The sequence below is a fragment of the Notamacropus eugenii genome, chromosome 2, assembly GCF_028372415.1.
Source record: "Notamacropus eugenii isolate mMacEug1 chromosome 2, mMacEug1.pri_v2, whole genome shotgun sequence".
Classification (NCBI taxonomy): Eukaryota; Metazoa; Chordata; class Mammalia; order Diprotodontia; family Macropodidae; genus Notamacropus; species Notamacropus eugenii.
This window is the reverse complement of record NC_092873.1, coordinates 92,088,743-92,109,409: the sequence shown is the minus strand read 5'-3', so window position 1 is coordinate 92,109,409 and position 20,667 is coordinate 92,088,743. Positions and strand designations below refer to the sequence as shown.

Sequence of the window (20,667 nt, the reverse complement as noted above, 5' to 3'; positions counted from 1 at the left end):
ACTTTTGATCATCACGCAAATATTGTGACTGTTTCCTGTCTTTTTATCATGTAGTGAAAAAAAAAGAAGATTTTTGATTGGTTGCTGAACCAGAAGACTGCATGTATACAAAAGGCACTGACCAATTAAATTGAGCTCTCTTTTCCCTGCTGGCAAATGAGACAAGAGCTATTGTGGGCTTGGAGATAGGAGGGGAAAGACTCTGGCCCTCCTCACTCAGATTGTGACCACGAGACCATATGTTTCTAGCTCAAGGAGCAGCTTGTTTGCTGGGCCTTAGAGCTGGAAAACAGGGTGTCTCCTAGTATCCTGACACCAGCTTCTGACATATTGACTTCAGGACCCCAGGGGACGACACGTAACCTCTCAGTGCCCTAAACCAACTTCCTAAAACTCAGAGTTGTAGAATAATTATCAGCCTGCAAGGAATGAGAGAGTTTTCTCACCAGGAATCCCTTAACCCAATGAAATCAGACATCCCTGCTCTGAAAAAAAAAAGAGTCCACAGATTCTTTTTGCTCCCCATTCCTTTAGATCCCTCTAACTTTCCTTACTTCTTCAAATATTCCCCCTTTCAAATATTATCTGATTTTGCACTTTGAGGCCCTCCCCACCCATTCTACTTGTCTTCTATTTCTTCATTCTTTCATCTTCCACTTCTACTTGTTGATTATCTAGGATTTATCCTCTAAAATATCCCAATCTGCTCAGCCTTCTATTCAGTCAACCAGGAAATGCTTACTCACTCAAAGTGAGGATGCTATAAGATCTTACCCTAAAAGGTCTAGGGTCTCCCATTGCATTCTGGGCCATCTCCAGCCATCCTGATGAATATCAGGCCACTGGACCCAGATGGCTCAGGAGGAGAAGGTGAGGCTGGTGACCTTGCACAGCCCTCCCTCACTCATATCAAAGTCAACTGCAAGTCATGTTGATGTCATGGTCCTCTTCGAGAATGAAGGACAAGCACAACAACAGCTATAAACTCTTAAGAGCAGGGGCTGTCTTTTGCCTTTCTTTGTATCCTTAGTGCTTGGCATAGTGCCTGGCACAAAGTAGGCACCAAAATGCTTCTTATTATATCTTCTCATTATCCTCCATTTAACTATAAATTTTTTGTTAACTTCCCTTCTTGTTAAAAATGAGGATGTTTATTCCTCCTTCTCTTTCTACCTCTACATCTTTTAGAATCCCAATTGCTTTCCTGGTATTAGCATAAATGATTCCTGCATAGGGTATATTGTGGGGTAAAAGTCCATATGACATGGAAATTTATAGTGAGTAGAGAGATCCTCTGTATAAGCAGAAACTTCAAACACTCTCCCTCTGTACAGTTTCTCCAGCCTGCTGCTTAAAGCAGTGGAGATGTAAAGGAGAGTAGAAATCACCTATGCCCCAGTTTTTCTCCCCTAACCCTAACGCCTCCCTATTTCCTAACTCTTAAATTGTAGCCATATGCACATTAATATATATCTCTCCATTTCAGATCTCTTTGGCCTTCACTTCCTGCTATCTGCAGGACATCTCCCCTTGAAAGTACTTTTGGTACTTAAAACTTAGCCTGAAGTTAACAAATAATTTTTTATATAAATAATTTATTTGTTTTCAGTTTTCAGCAATCACTTCCATAAGTTTTAAATTTTCTCCTCCTATCTCTCCCTCTCTCCCCAAGACAGCACACAATCTTATATGGGTTCTACACATACGTTCTTATAAAACACATTTTCACATTAGTCATGTTGGATAGAAGAAATAAAATGAGTAGGAGAAACCATGAGAAAACAAAACAAAACATAACAAAAGAAAAAATGATCTGCTTCATTCTGCATTCTGACTCCATACTTCTTTCTCTGGAGGTGGATGTCATTTTGCCTCAAGAATACTTTGAGAATGTTGTAGGTTCTTGCATTGCTGTGAAGGGCTAAGTCGATCAGAAACAGTTCTCACATCCTGTGACTGTTCCTGTCACTGTTACTGTGTATAATGTTTTCCTGGTTCTGCTCACTTCACTCAGCATCAGTTTATGTAAGTCTTTCCAGGTCTTTCTGAAGTCCACCTGCTCATCATTTTTTATAGCACAATAGTATTCCATTACATTCATATACCACAACTTGTTCCACCATTCCCCAACTGATGGGCATCCCTTCGATTTCCAGTTCTTGGCCACCACAAAAAGAGCTCCTATAAGTATTTTTGTATGTGTGGGTCCCTTAACAAGTAATTATTAAGCCTATACTATGTACCAGGCACCCTGCTAAGCACTGGAGATACAAAGAAAGGCAAATATAGTCTCTGTCCTCAAGCAGTTTCCAGTCGAATGAGAGAGACAACATGCAAACAACCTACGTACAAGATAAAATGGAGATAGTGATTTACTGATATGGAGAACACTGGCTAGGCTGGGGGTCAGGAGACCAGAACTAGAGTGTCACGTCCAACACTAGCTTTATGATCTGGCTGATTTACACAGTCTCTCCAGGCCTCAGTTTCCTTAATAATAATAATACTAGCTAATATTTGTATAATATGTAGTCTGTGCCAGGCACTATAATGAGTACTTTGTAAATGTTATCTCATGTGATCCTCACAGCAATCCTCATGAAGAAACTTAAGCAAATAGAGGTTAAGTGATTTGCCCAGGGTCCAAGATGACCCAGAAAAGTCCTTAAAGCCTACGGTCACCCAGCTAATAAGTATCTGAGGCTAGATTTGAATTCAGATCTTCCTGACTCTAGGGTCAGTGCTCTATCTGCTCTACCACCTACCTGTTCAACTGGCCTATGAGGGGATTGGACTTTTCCCTTAAGGTCCTCTGAAGTTTAATGAGGCTGGATGACAACTTGAATATGTTGTAGTGGGGATTCCTTTTGGGTATGGGTTGGACGAGATGGCTGTGGCAGTCCTTTCCAATTCTCAAATTTGAACACTGTGTTAAGTCCTCCTCTCCCTGACAAAGCTGCTCTGTGTGTTTCCCCTTGCCCAGTTCCTCTGTCTCTCCCCCCTCTCCCTCAACTCCCCTCCACTCTCAAGCAGAGAACCTTGGAGCTATTTTAGACTTTACAGTGGCAGACCCTGTCAGAGGAAAATCTGAAGTCCTGGTTCCGAGGTCTGAGATCTGACCATTGGGAAACAACCACCTTCCTTAGAAGGTATGAAGGTCACTGACTTGGTCTTGAGTACATCTCAATCTGGTTTACCCAATACCACTTTTCTGGACCCCATGATGACAGTGAGTGGCCAGGAGATCCATCACCAGGGATGGGTTTCCTGTTGACAAATGCCAGCTTGTGGCATTGGGTTGTGGTTATGGTCCAAAAGAGCACCTATCTAAAAATGGACCCCTTTTGCTCAGAAGATCTGGAGTGTGTGTGTGTGTGTGTGTGTGTGTGTGTGTGTGTGTGTGTGTGTGTGCATGTGTATGTCTTTGAGTCATCACTGTTTCCTTCATACTGAAAAAAAAACCCAACCCACTTCCCCCTCCCTCTACTGTTTTCCCCTACACAGCCCCACACATCCTACAAGCCCCACAGCTATGAAAAATCTGGAGTCTATTCAGTGCTAGGCCTCCTCCCCCAAATTGACAGCTCAACTTTCCTGGCAGAATCCATAGGGTGGCCGAGACGTCATCATGGGAGCCAGTATGTTTATTGGTTAGAGCACAAGGAATCACTACTTTTATGTTTTGTTCCTAGCTCACTGTGTGGCCTTCGGCAAGTTATTTGACCTCTCCATGCCTCTGTTTTCCCAGCTGGAAAAAAAGGACCATAATACCATTCTTCTCAACATTTATTTTGGCAATGAATTTGATACAGTGGAAAGAGCATTCATTAGCTTTGGGGGTCAGAGAACCTGGATTCGAATTCTGCCCCTAAAGTTCATTATATGTGTGACTTTGGGTAAGTCACTTAACCTCCATGGGCCTCAGTTTTCTTTAAGGGGGTTGGAATAGATGGTGTCTGAGATCCTTTCCAACTCTAGATCCACGATCGGTGATCCCCCAATGCTTACTAGACAATGGGGTGGATGACTAAGAAAAGTCCTTAAGGATTATCTTGTTCACAAAGTCTCACTTTATAGATAAGGAAACTGAGGCTAGAAACATTAAATACCACAAAGGCAGCAAAGCAAAGTCAGAATTAAAAATCTAAGGTCCCTTAATTCCTGACTCATTGTTCCTTCCATTGTGGCATGTAACCAGAAGATAGACTGGCATTGGTTTAGGATAGTAGATGAAACAGATGGTGTGGGATGGGGTTGGGGTACAGGGCATCTGTGAGTAGAGCTGTCAACACACATTCTAATTCTACTTCAGCCAGTATCTCATTTTGGGGGCTAAAATGGTTCTATTATATAATATGTATTTAATACTCTGCAAGTTTTGTTACAGTCTCTGTCCATTTCTCCCAGTTGTTCTCTGATCATCTCTGTTTTATCTGCACCAGATAAAAAGCAAAAAGAAGCAATCTTCAGTTGCAACAAGAGATACTTAAATATGACCTAAGGAAGAACTTCTGGAGACTGCAGGCTAAGTCGTGAAATCTGTAGGAGTAGGTATCTATAAGAAGATACCAGGGAGACACCCATTTGTCTGGAATGGCTTTGGAAATTGGGTGCTTGGAAGGATGCCCAAGGCAAAGCAGGCTACCTAGGAAGGGACGTTTCTTTGGAGACTTCCCATCCCAAACCCTCTCTCATTGACAGTGGTCTAAAATCTCTCTAGCTTAGGTTTTGATCCCTATTGAATGCAAATACATTTTGGAGGGTTATTATTTTAAACTGTTTATCAGTCATTTATATCTGTGGGTGAATGAATTTCAGGTCTTTTCCTAAAATCAAATTCTAGAAAGGGAGTTGATAAGCAAGAGTGGATGACATTTTATAAGAGGGAGATGAGCATTGAGCCACACTAGTACAGGGGTGGGGTTGGTAAAAGGTACAAAATAGAAGAATGAGAGTACTTCAAAATTGTGTTGAGGGCAATGGACCAGATACCATCTTGAATTCCTTTCCACCTCAATAATAGGAGTGAGGCAGTGAAAGAGGTGGAAAGATAAGAGGTTGTAATCAAAGAGAAAAATTCCAGAGTTAAAAGACATGAGATGGTATAGTTTGGTTTGACAGTGAGGTCTAAGGTATGACCGCTTCTGTGGTAGATGAGATCATGTGGAGATAGAAGTCATAAGAATTAAGGAGATGGTACAACTGGGAGATTTTGCTGTTTATTGGCCGTCAGTATGAACATTAAATCATCAAGTATGAGGTCATGAGTTGGGATAGAGAGAGTGACCATAACTCATTGGGAAAGGAGGGGTGGGGGAAATGACAGATGAAAGAAATAAGGATGTGAACGGAATGAGATCAACAGATGGCATTAACTTCAAAGGGAGAACAGATGATGAGTGATGGTGGCAGAGGAAGTTAATCAACCAATCAATACACATTTATTAAGCACCTACTATGTCCCAGGTCCTGTGTTAACCACAGGAAGCGGTATTAAGGAGTAAATGTCACGTTAATTCTTCCTCCTAGCCCAGGATGTATGGGTAGTGGTGGTGGGCAGGCCAGAGGGTGGTGAAAGGAGGAGACCTTTGCTGGAGAGCGTAACAAGGATGAGATGACTTCATTTGAAAGTCAGGCAGAAGATGAAAGAAATAAAAGGGTAACAGCTCTAGGATGAAGGAGAATTTGTCAACCACAGGTTTCCAGAGTACATAATGGAAGGGGAAGGAAGAAAAGAATAGGGACCAGAAATGGGTAGACCTAAGGCCCATGGAAATGAGAGGGCAGAGAGTTCAGTGGAGAAAGGCAAGAGAGGACTGTGAATTATAGGGATTAGAGGAGCAGAAAGTAAAAAATATGTTAGCCATGAAGCAGGAGAAATATCAGCTATGGTAATAATGTTCAGCAAGGGAATAAGCATTTATTATTGAGTGGATCTCTCTTTTGTCCCCATCACTCTGTATCTTGTATTACACTTATCTATGTATATTTCAACACCACCTCTCCCATAGAATAGAAATTCCTTGAGGGCAGGAAGACAAGTCGGACTGTGGGTACAATCAATTGACCAATTTGTCCATCCATCCATAAGCTTTTATGTGCTTTAAGTTTGCTATGTGCCAGACAGTGCACCTTAGAATTGGAGATACAAAAGAATGGCAGACCCCTCCAGTATCTTTGCCAAGAAAATCCCCAAAGAGTCAGATATGACTTAACAACAGCAGCAGAGTAGATTGGTTAAGAGCTACGCAGGTCTGGGAAGACCTGTGCCCATGTAGTCTACATTATAGTTGTTTAACTGTGTTTGGTTTTATTCCTTTTACCTCTCTAGGGCCAAATAAGAATATATACAGTTAAGCCATGACTGCGCAAATAACTCCACTATGCCATACTCACATGATTAGGGTCCATTAAAATGCGACACAAAAGTGGAAGGGAACTGAGCAAAGAGACTAAATAAAATCTTTACAAACTACACCTCTAGACTAAAGAGACAAGTATCGCCACCTTTGAAAGGGCTGGAGATGATAATAATATGTAGTACTTAGTTGTTCAGTTGTTTCAGTTTTGTCTTCATGACCACATTTGGGGTTGTCTTGCCAGAGATACTAGAGTGGTTTGCCATTTCCTTCCCCAGCTCATTTGACTGATGGAGAAACTGAGGCTCAGAGGGTTAAGTGACTTGACAAGGTCACATAGCTAATAAATGTCTGAGCCAGATTTGAACTCAGGAAGATGTTTTCCTGATTCCAGGCCTGGCACTCTGCAAGTCCCTGAACCTTCTTGTCTTTGTGACTTGAGTAAAAAGAGCCTACTCTCCATCTCTTTCTTTCTGTATCTCTGCCTTTTCTTTTTATGTCTCTGTCTCTGTGTCTATGCCTGTCTCTCTTTGTTTCTGTCCCTGTCTCTCTCTTTATCTCTCTCTCTCTTGTGCCTGCCTTGTCTATTTTTTCTCCATGTCTCTTTATGTCTGTCTGAGAGAGGGAAACGGTATGAAATGAGGTTGACCAGGAGGGGTTCAGAGAATTAGTCCTGGGTTAGGGCTACCTTTGAATTGGACCTTTTCTCCCTTCTCTCCTGGAGAACTTGCTCCTGATGCTGACTCAGACTTTCATCTCCGCTTGGGATCCGCTTGCCTTTTCGTAAACAGACTGGGGATTTTTCTTGGCCAGGCACTGCTGCTCAGAACCCAGTGGATTGTGCCCTTTAAGCCTCTTCTCCCAGGTGATTTGGATCAGGATATACCAGGAAGTTGGTTTTTCAACTTTGGAGTCAACATGTGGGTGTGTAAACACCGACCAATCTCACTGTCGAGACAACTGCTTTTAAATGGGGACTTTCACATGCGTCAGACCTTTCAAACTAACATAATATTTAAACAGAAATCTATTTCCCCTTCTAGGACCAGTAGCCAGGACTGATGATATTCCTGTTCCAACCAGAGGCTTCCCCCTCTCATTCTTGTAATTAGCTTCCTCCTGGGTCACAGCTGGGGTGAGTGAGGTCATAGTGTGGAGGGCATGATGTCATCCCCTATCCTGGGCCTCAGTTTACCTACCCAGCCCATTTGTGAAGTCTGGGGTTCATAAAAAGACCTTTGTGCAGCTCAGACTCCACATGAGCCAGATTCTCTATAAGATTTGATTATAACTTGGCAAGTACCCCCCAGGGCTGACCCTGGGCAGAATAATTGTAGCACATAAGCTCTTTGAGAGAAAGCATGAGCTTTCTCTTTTGAAAGGAAGGTGGATTTTTGATTTTTGATTTTTAGAGAGATTATTTTTAGGTCCTAGTACACAATAAACACTTAATGTTCATTGAATTGATTTGAATGATGACGCAGCATCATATATCTTGTGGGCATCTAGGTGACAGAGTAGATAGAGCTCTCAGCCTGGAGCCAGGAAGACTCCTGAGTTCAAATCTAGCCTCAGATACTTATTAACTGTGTGACCTTGGGCAAGTCACTTAACTCTGCTTTAGTTTTTTCATCTGTAAAATAAGCTGGAGAAAGGAAAGGAAAACCACTCTAGTGTCTTTGCCAAGAAAACCCCAAATGGGGTCACAGAGTCAGACGTGACTGAAATAACAGAACAAGAACCAGCAAACAGCAGAGTACAGCATCAGAACTCCGCTTCCAGTAGATGGCTATACTATTCTCTGGTCTCCTGATCTCCAGCCACCATGCAGGGCATGTACAGTGGGATCCCATTCTCTCAAGGTCTTGCTCTCAGCTAGTTGTCAACTCCATAGATGGAAGTATATCTGATCAGAATGAACACTTTCTGAGGTATTTACATTTTAATAGTTAAATGTATAGAAATCTGAAAAGTCCTTCAAGGTCCTGGAATTAAACTACAAATGACAGAATGAGTTTATATTTCTGGCCAAGGTCTTAATAATAATAATATCTTGTTACTCTTTGACCCACCTATACCACTACTACTGTTGTTCAGTCTTGTCTAACTAACTCTTCATGACCCCATGGACCACAACACTCCAGGGCCCTCTATCCTCCACTATCTCTCATGTTCGTTATTTCCATAACACTATCTAATCTCATCCTCTGCCATCCCCTTTTCCTTTTGTCTTCAATCTTTCCCAGCTTTAAGGTCTTTTCTAGTGAGTCTCGTCTTCTCACTTACATGACCAAAATATTTATGTTTCAGCTTCAGTAAACCTTCCAGTAAATAGCCTGAATTCATTTCCTTAAATAAGATTGATTTGATCTCCTTGCTGTCCAAGGGACTCTCAAAAGTCTCCCTCAGCACCACAGTTCAAAAAGTGTAGATTCTGCAGCACTCAGCTTTCCTTATAGTACAACTCTCACAGCCTGACATTGTTACTGGAAAAACCATAGCTTTGACTATACAGACCTTTGTCGGCAAGGTGATGCCTCAGCTTTTTAATATACTGTCTAGATTTGCCATAATTTTCCTTCCAAGGAGCAAGTATGTTTTAATTTAATAACTACAGTTGCCGTCTGCAGTGATCTTTGAGCCCAATAATATAAAATCTGACAGTGCTTCCATTTCTCCCTCTATTTGCAAGGAAGTGATGGGACCAATTGCCAAGATCCCCGTTTTTTTAATATTAAGCTTGAAGCTAGCTTTTATATCCTCTTCCTTCACCCTCATCAAGAGGCTTCTGGATTCCTCTTTACTTTCCGCCATCCAAGCGGCATCATCGGCATATCTGAAATTGTTGATATTTCTCTGGACAACCTTAATTCCAGCCTTGAATCATAACATCCTGGCATTTCACATGATGTACTCTGCATATAAGTTAAATAAATAAGGTGACAATTTTAATAGTCAAATGCATGGAAATGTATGGAGATCTGATCCTGGCATTAAGCCATAGTGATGGAGTGAGTGGACATTTCTGGCCAAGACCTTCTTAATAATAATACCAATGTCTCTTGCCCTGCTTACACCACTACTATACTGTACTTCAAAGAGATCAAACAACGAAGGAAAGGTCTTACAAGTACAAAAATATTTGTAGCTGCTCTTTTGGTAGTGGCAAAGATTGGAAACTAAGAGTGCATACATCAATTGATGACTGGTTGGATAAGTTATGGTAAATGAATGTGATAGAATGCTGTTGTGCTGTAAGAAATGATGCAGGGGATGGTTTCAGAGAAACCTGGGAAGACTTGAATGAACTGATGAAAAATTATGCAATTGGTGAAGTAAGAACAATTTATACATTGATAATGTCATAAAAATAAACAATTTGGACTTGACAATAATAAAGAATTAAAATATAATATTTTATAAATATTAATATATTTATTAATATATATTATTTGTCCAACTCTCTGCTTTGCCTCTATCACTCTCTACCTTGTGCATACATTCCCATCATAGGATAATAATCCAATATATATTACTTATTAATATATATTAGTAAAATAGTATTAATAAAAATTTAAAAAATAATAAAAAAATAAACAATTTGGACAACACTGTGACCAACCATGATTCCAGAAGACTGATGATGAATACTACCCATCTCATAACACAGAGGTGATGAATTAATATGAAGTACAAGACTCTCATTTTTGGACATGACCAGTATGGGAATTTATTTTGCTGGTTTTTCTCAAGTTTAGCGCTTTCCCTCTGTTGATTATCTTCGGTTTATCCTCTATATATCTCAGTTACATGGTGACTGCATGTTGTTTCCCCAGTTAGAGCGAGCCCAATAGAGCAAGTGACTGTCTTTTACCTTTCTTTATATCTCTAGCATGTAGCTCGGTGCCCGACATATAGTAGGTGCTTAACAAATGTCTGTTGAATGACTGACCATGCATATTTGTTACAAGGGTCTTCTTTTTCTTTTCTCTCTTTTTTTCCCAGTGGGGTCAGAGAAAGGTAGGAAGGAGAAAAAATTGCTTAATAATTTTTTAAAATTTTCAATTAAAAATAATTATAATTTCTATTTCTGAAGCATTTTGAGGTTTACAAAGTGCTTTCCTCACAATATCAGGTAATGTTACCCTTGTACTACCTTGGATACAGATAGTGGAATGGTAATATTATTCTCATTTTTCTCAGTTTTCACAGCTCACAGGGGAATGTGTGAATTAACCAAGCAAGAGCTTGTAGCTGGAGCTGGGACTCCCCAGGTAGCTAGGTCATGGGCTCTTTCCCCGACTTGTTTTTATTTATTTATTTCTTCTTGCTTCTTGTAGGGACCTCCCTTCCTTAGATATCCCAGAGATATTCCTTCCTTAGACCACTCAGAGGTCAACATCTCAAAAGAATCACCCTCCTCCCGATTCAGATCACACCCCGTAGTTCATTTACTCATTCAACAAACATTTGCAGTGTGCTTTTTATGTGTAAGACCCTGTGTTAGTAACTCTACGAAGGACAGGCCCTCTCCCCTAAAAAAATAAAAAGAAAGAAAGAAAGAAAACATCAAGTTGCTCTCCGGGAGTTCCCTCTATCAGGAAGGAAGGAAGGAGAGCCCTGATAATGAATGAGCAAGGTCTTGAGTAGCATACCAGGGCTAACATAATTTCCTCACTGATTTACCTAGCTCATTAAAATAAGACAAGTTAGAAGTATACTCAGCGGCTGGCCCCATCCTTTCATCTTCAAAGCCCTTCCTAAACTCAAACCAAATTAATCCTTACAACACCTCCTGGTTCCATAGGCAAATATTTCTCTTCGTTCATACCCAGACAAACTGAGACCCACAGAGGCTGAAATGAATGTCTCAGGTTGGGGAAATGGAGGGTCCGAAAATCCTGGCTCTGCAGATGCCCCTGGGAGTATCAGCTAACTAAGTCTTCAGGGAGCAGGGGCATTCTTACCATAGGCTTGCAGGAATTTGAGCTAAAAGGGAATTTAGAGATCACTCATTCTCACCCTTTCCTCCCCCCAGGACATTTTTATAGAAGAGGAGAAACTACAGTTCAGTGAAGGAAAGGAAATTCAATTCAGTACAGTGGAAAGCATATACTGGCTGGGATTCAGGGGATTTGTTGTTCAGTTGAGTCTGACTCTTCTAGCTCTAAGGCCATGTTCCTGCGATCCCATACAAGTCACTGGTATTGCAGATATAAAAATCAGATGGTATCTAACCTCAAGGAACTTCCTGTATTCTGTGACTGAGAGAGGAGGGTTGGGAATGTGCCATCACTCAGTATTGGAGTGTCATGGATAATATTCTGACCAAGATGAAGACAAAGGGTCCTACCAGCCAGATGAGTGGCCTCTGGGACTCTCTCAATCACTTCTACCCTAAGGGATCTGAGCATGGAGGCATTGGGAGCCTCCTTCCTGGCAGGCTGCATTACAAGGAGACTGGTAGTAGGCATAGTTCAACCCACAGATGTAGTGAAGGTACATTTCCAGGCCCAGACTAGTGCAGGTGGCAGCCAGAGATAGCAGGGCACAGTGGATGGATGCCTATATGACTATTTCCCAAGAGGAAGGGCTTTGGGGCTTACAGAAAGGAACTTCACCCAAGGTCAACTATGCTGAGCTGGTGGCCTATGATCTCATCAAAGATGCCCTCCTGAAGGTCCACCTCATGACTGGTGACCTACCATGCACTTCACATCAGCCTTTGGGGCTGGCTTCTGCATCACCATCATTGCCCTCCCCATAGGCCAGTTAAGTAAACTCTGCCTCGGCCTAGTAGGGCAATGCTGACCCCTATGCCTTCATCATTCTTTTGGAGCCTTCTACAAAGGGCTCATGCCTTTCTTCATCCACTTGAGTTCCTGGAACATAGTCATGTCAGTCACCTAGAAGCAACTGGAATAGTTGTTGATGGCCACTCAATTCCTAGGAAGCTCTTTCCTGAGCCCTCTCCTGTTAGCTTTCTGCCTTACACCCTTCCTCCTTGAGTCCAGACCCCATCCTGCCCTACTCCCTCCTACTTTTCCCCTATTCCTCTCCTCCCCTGCCTCACCTCGGAAAAACCCCCCTTCCCCTCTTAGAGTTGACTGCGCTTAATCTTCCTCCAGCCCCCTTTCTCTGCCACTGTGGCCTCACTCAGTTCTCAAGCTCCTTACTTCTAATAAAGACAGACTAGAACCCAGAAAAAAAATCCCCACTCCGGACACTCCCTACCTGTGTAACTTAGGACAAGTCAAACTGGGGAAAAAATTGGGCCTCTCTTGCCTCCTCTTTAAAATGGCCTATCAGGAGTGGGAACCTGCAGTCTTGAGGCCATATGTGACCCTCTAGATCCTCAAGGGTGGTGGGGCTGCTCTTGAGGAGATAGAGGGTCAAATGTAGCCTCGAGGCCACAGATTCCCCACCCCTGGACTCTAGATGACCTCTGAGGTCCCTTCTTACTCTACATCTATGTTCCTGTGATCCCTTACAGAGGATCTTAATACAAAGATAAAAATCAGATAGTCTCTCACCACAAAGAGTTTTCATTATCCTATGACAGAGGAGTTTGGGAATGTGTGCCCAAGGTAGAGAGTGATAGAGGCAAAGCAGAGAGTTGGACAAAGTTTTCTAAGAATATAGGAAAAGGAGGGAATCCTTTGGGCCATGTGGGGAGGGCAAGGGAAAGTTTCCCTGGGCAGGCCCAGGCCAAGGTCACTCCTAGGTAACAAGGGGCAGAGCCCCGGATTAGGTCTTCCTTCAGATTCCAAAGCCCCCCACCCCCCCTTTCCATTACATGACCCTATCCTCTGTCGTCTTTTATGAAAGCAAGGCCTTTTGGAACTTCAGAAGAATTAGATTTCTTTAATAGCAACCTGCAGGAAATACATTAAAAGCACATTCTATCAGTTACAAATCTTAATGTCACCAGCCAAGGATGAGGGAATTAAAGTCAGGGCCCAAAATACGTATAGTCAGCAACTCTGGGGCAAGGGCAGAAAGGATTTATAGAGTGCGAGGTCTGGACGTCTGGAACTAGGCGCGCTGAGCTCTGGGCTGAAATGGAAACAGGGCTGGTTTCAGGCAGGGGTGGGGGGAGGTCATCCACATCGATTCCCATTTATTCTCAAGGTAAATAATTTTTGAAATGTTCCTAAGGCAGGGCTCTGGTTTGTAGCACGGAGATTGAATTCATTAAGGTGGGCTGCTGTCAGAGGGCATTTTGAAAAAATCCACACAAAGAAAAGCAAACAAAACCTTTAAAAAACAATGTTCCCTCCCTAACCTCAGTCCCCTCTGCCTCCAATCCCAGACTAATCCATTAAACCCGGAACACATCTCTAGCACAGAGCTGGGTAAGTAGGGTCTTTGCCCCAGGCACCAACATCAGGGGGCAACTTCCAGCCTGTGGTGCCCACTGTTTGAGAGCCCTCTCCAAAAGGAGGCCTTGTTTCTTCTCCCAAACATTCCCTCTCTATAGCTTGTTGGCTTACTCCTTTCTCTGGCCACGCTCAATTTGGGACAGATCATTTCCTCTCCCAGCCCCCAAATCCCCCTACATCACTGTCTTTAGTGATACCACTTCTTTCCCTCTCCACCTCCAATTGATAAACCCCAAGGGCAAAAATTCCTGATCCTGGCTTTGATCTTTCATCGACACAGGGAAGGGAAGGTGAGGCCTGATTGATGGTTCATCTGGGGAATCTGCAGAGGATGGACAATCTGGATAATTAAAACTTTTTTCCCTATTTTGTCAAATCTGGAGTAGACTCAGTCTACCAAAAGTCAAATTTCAAACAGGGTTGGGTAGTGGGGTGTCTAATTTTCCCTCCATTGTAGGTAGATTGGTCAGGGAAGCTCAAGGCACATACAAACATCAACTTTGTTCACAGGTGCTCCCAGATGAATGGTCTGTGCACCCTGACTGATTAAGGCAAATGATGTTTTAATTAGGACCTGGAAGTAAGTATTGCCTTCAAGAAATAAAACATCCCAACTCAATGAGCAGAGGTCAGACTTAGGCTCTTAGCTAGTAGCTTTCCTCATTTCAATAATGCAGGAAAGCATTTCCACTGCCCCGACCCTGGCCTTCCTGGAATGTCTGTGTCGTTCTCCTTTTAATACATGTCTAGGGGAGACGGAGCTGGGGTTGGAGGCTTAGGGGGAATGAGAGTTGCTTCCCTTAGAATGACAGCCAGAGCTGGAAGAGATCAGCTAGTCTAGCACCTTCATGTTACAAATGAGGAAACTGAGACCCAGGGAAGTGGCTTGCTCATTCATGGTCACACAGATGGTTTTAAGCAAAGCTAGTTTTCTAGCTTCCCAGACCACTGATTTTTCCACCACACCACCCTTTCTACTAAGCTTCCTCAAGTCTTACCCAAGTCACTGATCCTGAGAACACCAGAATCCTTTGCTTTGGCTTTGTACCCTAAATAATGAAAAATCAGTCACCCATTAGCAAAGACCTTATATTAGTGTCTGTTGTGGTATCATGGGTTTGACTCTTGAGTCTTCAGGAACAGGGAAAAGAGAGCTTGTTTGGAAGTCAGAGGAGATGGGTTTGAGTCTGTTAGCTTTACTATTTAATTACCTGTATGACTATGGGCAATCTCTGTGGCCTACAACTTCACTGCTCCCCAAATTAGGGGTTTGGATTAGATGAGCTCTAAGTTTCCTTGCAGTCCTGGATCCTAGGATTCATTCTCTTTTTAAAAAATTATTGGTATCTTTTGTTTTTACATAACTTTCATCTTTGATCACATCTCTTTTTCCTCCCCTACCCAACAAGCCACCTTTGTAACAAAGAATATAAAAAAGAGAATGGGGAAAAAAACCAGTTCAGCAAAATCAACTGATTAATCAACTGAGTTTGACAGAATGTCATTATAATTACACATTATAATTATAACAAATAGGTGGTGCAATGGATAGAGCGCTGGATTTGGACTCATGGGACCAGACACAAGTTGTAACTTACCTATTGTGTTAACCTTCAGTCTCAGTTTCCTCATCTGTAAAACAGGGATAATAATAGCATTCACCTCTCAGGACTCCTGTGAGAAGCAAATGAGATAACACAAACTTTAAATAAAGCTCGTTGTTATTTTTCTTTGCTTAGTTTGGGGTTTTTTGTCCTTTCCATTGGGTTGTTTTCTTGATTCTGTTTACTTTCCTTGAAATCAATCAGTGTCTTCCCACACTTGAATTCTTCATATTCATTTTTCCTATGGTTTAATAATATTCAATATTCAATCATGTTCATGTACCATAATTTGTTGTGTCATTCCCCAGTCAACGGGAACCTACTTTGTTTCCAATTCTTTTCTACTTTGCAAGGAAGTGCTGCTATTTTGGTATATTTAGGAGACCTTTCTTTCTTTCTGTCTTTGACTTTTTACTTGGGAAGCATATCTAGAATTAAGATCTGTAAGTCAAAGGCTATGGACTTTTTAGTCACTTTTAAGAAAACCCAACCATAATTCCAAATTTCTTTTCAAAATGGTTAGAACAATACACAGTTCTACCAAGTGTATCAGTGTGCCTATCTTTCCACAGTCCCTTAAACATTAGCTATTCTCATTTTTGTCATCTTGACCAATTGTTTTAATTTGCATCTGTCTTATTATTAGTGACTTGGAATCATCTTTAATATGATTTTTAATAATTTGCAATTCTTCTTTTGAGAGCTGTCCTCCGCAGCATGCTATCTGTTTTCCAGTAATCATCCTCATCTCCCTCCCATCAGAACCTTGAAATCTGCTCCTGGGTCTGACAGATGAGCTTTCAATTTATTGGGCTGAAGCCCAGGTCTCTACGTGCCATGCTCCCCACCCACTTCCACCATACCATTAGGATATAAGCTCCTTAAAGATAGGTACTATCTCAGTTTTTGTCTTTTATCCTGATTTAATGCAGGGCTTGAGACATAGTAAGCACTTAAATGCTCTGTATGTCTATCTTTCTACCCATCTCTATCTTCTATAATCACTTATCCAGTGGGGAATGGTTTTTCATACTGTATTTGTAGAAGTTCTCCATATAACTTGGATAGCAGAAATATTTGATGCACAGATTTTCTTTCAAATAAACAATTTTTTCTTATCTTAGTTGCATCGATTTTGTTAGTGCAAAAGCTTTTCCATTCCTATGATTTATTCTATGAACCTGCATGGCAGAATTTAGAGAGGGTCCTTTCCTGTATTTACCTCTTCCATAAAGCTTTCCTTTATTCTTGCCATTCTATTGATATCTATTGTAATTATGTTGTGTACCCTAGAGTTTAATGTTTAGTTTCTCTCTAATTATTTCGTGTACTCAATCAATACTTATATGTGTCCCTGCCTTATATGCCAATATTTATATGGGTCCCTCCCTGGTTGGAGAGTTAGGATATGTGTATATGTGTGTGTGTGTGTATGTGTGTGTGTGTGTGTGTGTGTGTATTCAATCAATACTCAATTTTTTTTAGCATGAATGCCTGCCCTTACAGCATATACAACCCAGTTGGGGAGATAGAATATGTGTGTATGTATATTTATATATGCATGCATGTATATATACATATACACAGATACATACATATGTGTACACACACATTATGTATGTGCACATGTACATATAGTTATAAACATCAACATATACCCCCACACATATGAATTGTATGTACCCATATTTGTGTATACATACATATAGATATATACACAAATACGTTATTCTTGTATAAATAGAAACAATTAGAGATGATCCAAGCATTAAATGACATGGTGCGTGACACTAGCCACTATTGTGCCCATCATATAACTTGGGAAGAAGTTGCCACTCTGCACGTTTTCCTATTTGTCATGTGACCTGTGGCAACCAACCGTCATCCATCTGTCTCTAATCTGAGAGGAATGAGAGTCATATCTTTTCGCCATGTTTTCAGTCATTAATTGGTGTTGAACAGGAACAAAGTTAGTGCAGCCACACGCCAACGCAGCTGATGCCCACTATATGATGAGCGGAAAAAACATGATGGCTTCTTCCTCTCCCTTGCTGTGCAGCTGCCTTCCAAGTTACATTAATGCCTGGTGCTCTTTCCAAGTTCAGTATTTCTTCATATCTGAGCAGCTGCTCTGGAGATTTTTTGATTCTAACATTAAAGTTTTTGGGGTGACTTTGTAAAATGCATGATAAAAAGAAAGAGAAGATTGAATCAGAACATAGGGTGTTTAATCTGGAGTGAATAAATGAATACTTGTTTACTTACACAAGAGACAAAATATTGTGCCTTGTTTGCCGAGAAGTAATAGCTGTTCTGAAGGAATACAATCTTCGTCGCCATTTCAAATCAAAACATCCTGACTTAAGCAAATTGGACACCAGTGGAAAACAAAGTAAAGCATCCAAATTGTTGAAAAATCTCAGTGGGGAACAACAGTTTTTCAAGAAAATAAACTCAGAAAATGGGGCAGCTACCAAGGTTAATTTTCAGATTTCTAAAGGAACTGTGACTAAGAATTCTTTTACTGAAGGTGACTTCATAAAGGTTTGCTAATTGCAGTTTCTGGATCATGTCCCAATAAATTTTTTTGAGAAATAGTTTAATCATTAATTATACCTTTAGGTGGAAAGTGAGTAGCTAAAAATCTCTCTGTGGCTGAGGAAGTTTAACCTATTTTAATTTTGACCTCTACCTACTGACAAGTTGTGTAGATCTGCTATACAAGCTTTAAAAGAACAAAGATAATTGTCCCTCTCCTTCAATCCTCCCTTACTCATGCAACCAGCAGACTATGACCAAAGTATCTGAAAACATTTTAAGGCAATGCAACTGGATAGAAACCAAAGAAATACTATGTAGGACTGTGATCAAGCAATAAGGGCAACTAGATGGCACAGTGGATAGTGCCAGACTCAGAGTGAGGATGCCTCATCTTCTTGAGTTTAAATCCAGTCTCAGACACCTTACTAGTTATGACCCTGGGCAAGTCACTTCACCCTGTTTGCCTCAGTCTCCTCATTTGTCAAATGAACTGAAGAAGGAAATGGCAAACCACTCCACTATCTTGGCCAAGAAAACCCCAAATAGGGTCACGAAGAGTCCAACACGATTGAAAAATGACTCAACAACAGCAGTGATCAAGCCATAAAGTTTGAATGATAAACTTAAGGTTTAGTTAAGATTAAGTTAAGATTTAGGGCAGTTAAGTCAATCATTTCATTTTATAAGAAAGGGAGTGACTTCTCTGATGTCACACAGGTAGTGAGTACCAGAGCTTGGCCTAGATCAATCGTACAAGAGAACAAAATTAATGAACATTTTATTAAAAAAGGAGAGAGTTCTGGTTTGAAATGGATGCTGATGGCAATGATAATTACAAGAGCCATCAGTAGGCGTTGAGGGGCAGCCTGGCAGTTTTAGAGGGTAGATTCAGGTTGAGAGCCAGGAAAGAATCCCTGTTCTGACACATACTAGCTCTGTGACTCTGGACAAGTCCCAGCTTCTTGGTGTCTCAGGCAGCTCCCTAAGCCTATTAGTTGCAGAACAGTCCCCAAATTGCAATGGTAAAGAGAGTTTCTTCACCTGGGAATTACCTACATCGGTGAAACTGCAGGTCCAATGCTCAAATGACAGTAAGACTAGAAATAGGAGCCATGATAAAAAATCTTCCCTCTTTACATGGCTTCTTATCTGTTCAGTTGTGTCTGACTCTTTGTGACTCTATTTGGGATTTTCTTGGCAAAGGTATGGAAGTGGTTTGCCATTTTTTTCTTCAGCTCATTTTACAGATAAGGAAACTGAGGTAAACAGGGTTAAGTGATTTGCCCAGGATCACACAGATAGTAAGTGCCTAAGGCTGGATTTGAACTCTGGTCTTCCTGACCCCAGGTCCTTCACTCTATTCACCGTGCCCTCTAGATGCCCTGGTTCTTATCTAGGACCCGGTAAAAACAAACATTAATTAATATTCCTTTGTAGGTAGGTCTGCTAATGCAGATACTGGTCTTTTGTTTTTTTTCTGGAGGTTCTTGTTTGCAATTGGAAACAAATATACCCCAAGGATGTGAGCATGAGCATGGTTTAGCTCTTGAGGAAGAAAAAGGCCAAAGAGCCAATAATAATATCCTATCTGAACTGGAAATATATATATATGTATGTATGTATACACACACACATATACATATATGATAGTATAATATATATACATATATACACATGTACATACATACATCATACCCATATTCTGCACAAAGACCCCCTAAAATCTGATGCCACTGAGTGAATAATCTGTTATCACTACCACCCTAGATGTTCACAGAAACTCCCTTGAAAATCCTTCTTTCCAGAACTCTTGCAAATGATATATGCTTACAGAATTGGCTATACTTCTTTCTTGATCCATTGGGAGTGGTATGAACAAGGTAACTGATGGACTTTGACCACTGGCAGAGTCACTGGCAATCTGCCCTCATCTCCCCACTCACCATCCACTACCAATTTCTCCCCATCCCACCATCTCCCAGAAAAGTAACTCTTATAGAGCCAAGGGGGGGTTCCAAAATGGCATTTTAGACATCTCCTTTCCATCCCCAAATGCAGGTTTGTTTCCTCAGCTTGGAGAGAGAAGGCATAGGATTCTTTACATTGAACTTGGCAGGTAAAGGGACAATAGAGGGTAGGATAGAAGCTAGACCTGGAGTTGAAATCTGGCCCCAGATATTTGCTAACTATGTAACCTAGGCAAATGAACTATCTTTTTGTGTGTGTGTCTGCCTCGGTTTCCTTATTTGTGAAATGGAAATAATACCTTCCCTCCCAGGATGGTTGTGAAAGTAAAATAAGACAATATTTATAAAATGCTTTGTGTCCCCTAAAGATCTAGATGAATACTAGCTACTACAGCAACTAAGTTGAGAGAGCCACAGCTGTGCAATTATCCAAATAATTGCATGTGTATGTTTTAATTTAGAAAAAATGTGGAGGGTGGGGAGGCTTAGTCCATATTTTTCAACTATCCTCTGCACCTGCACCAGGAGCTGCCTCTACCTGGAATACAGCAGACAGTTGATAAACAAACACTTGAATGAATAAGTGTTCAGTCCATGGGCATTGACTGAACCTGGCCTTTCCTGCCTTGTTGGGGAAGACAGGGGTGGGGGCTGCGTTGTTTTCTTGTTTTTTAAAAAAATCAATTTCAAGGCACTTGGATTAATACCAAAATAACTCTCTGCTTAGAGTCAAGCTCTCAGAAATAAACTTTGCTGGGGCCAAAGAATAACACTTATTCACTAGGCTAATGACTTGTAGCTTTGCCTTGTACAA

The 20,667-nt window shown here is 41.2% G+C and overlaps 1 pseudogene; it reads left to right on the top strand.

Moving 5' to 3' along the window:
- The first annotated feature begins 11,692 nt into the window (after nucleotides 1–11,692).
- On the top strand, nucleotides 11,693–12,269 carry LOC140522760 (dicarboxylate carrier UCP2 pseudogene; annotated as a pseudogene).
- The last annotated feature ends 8,398 nt before the right edge of the window (nucleotides 12,270–20,667 follow it).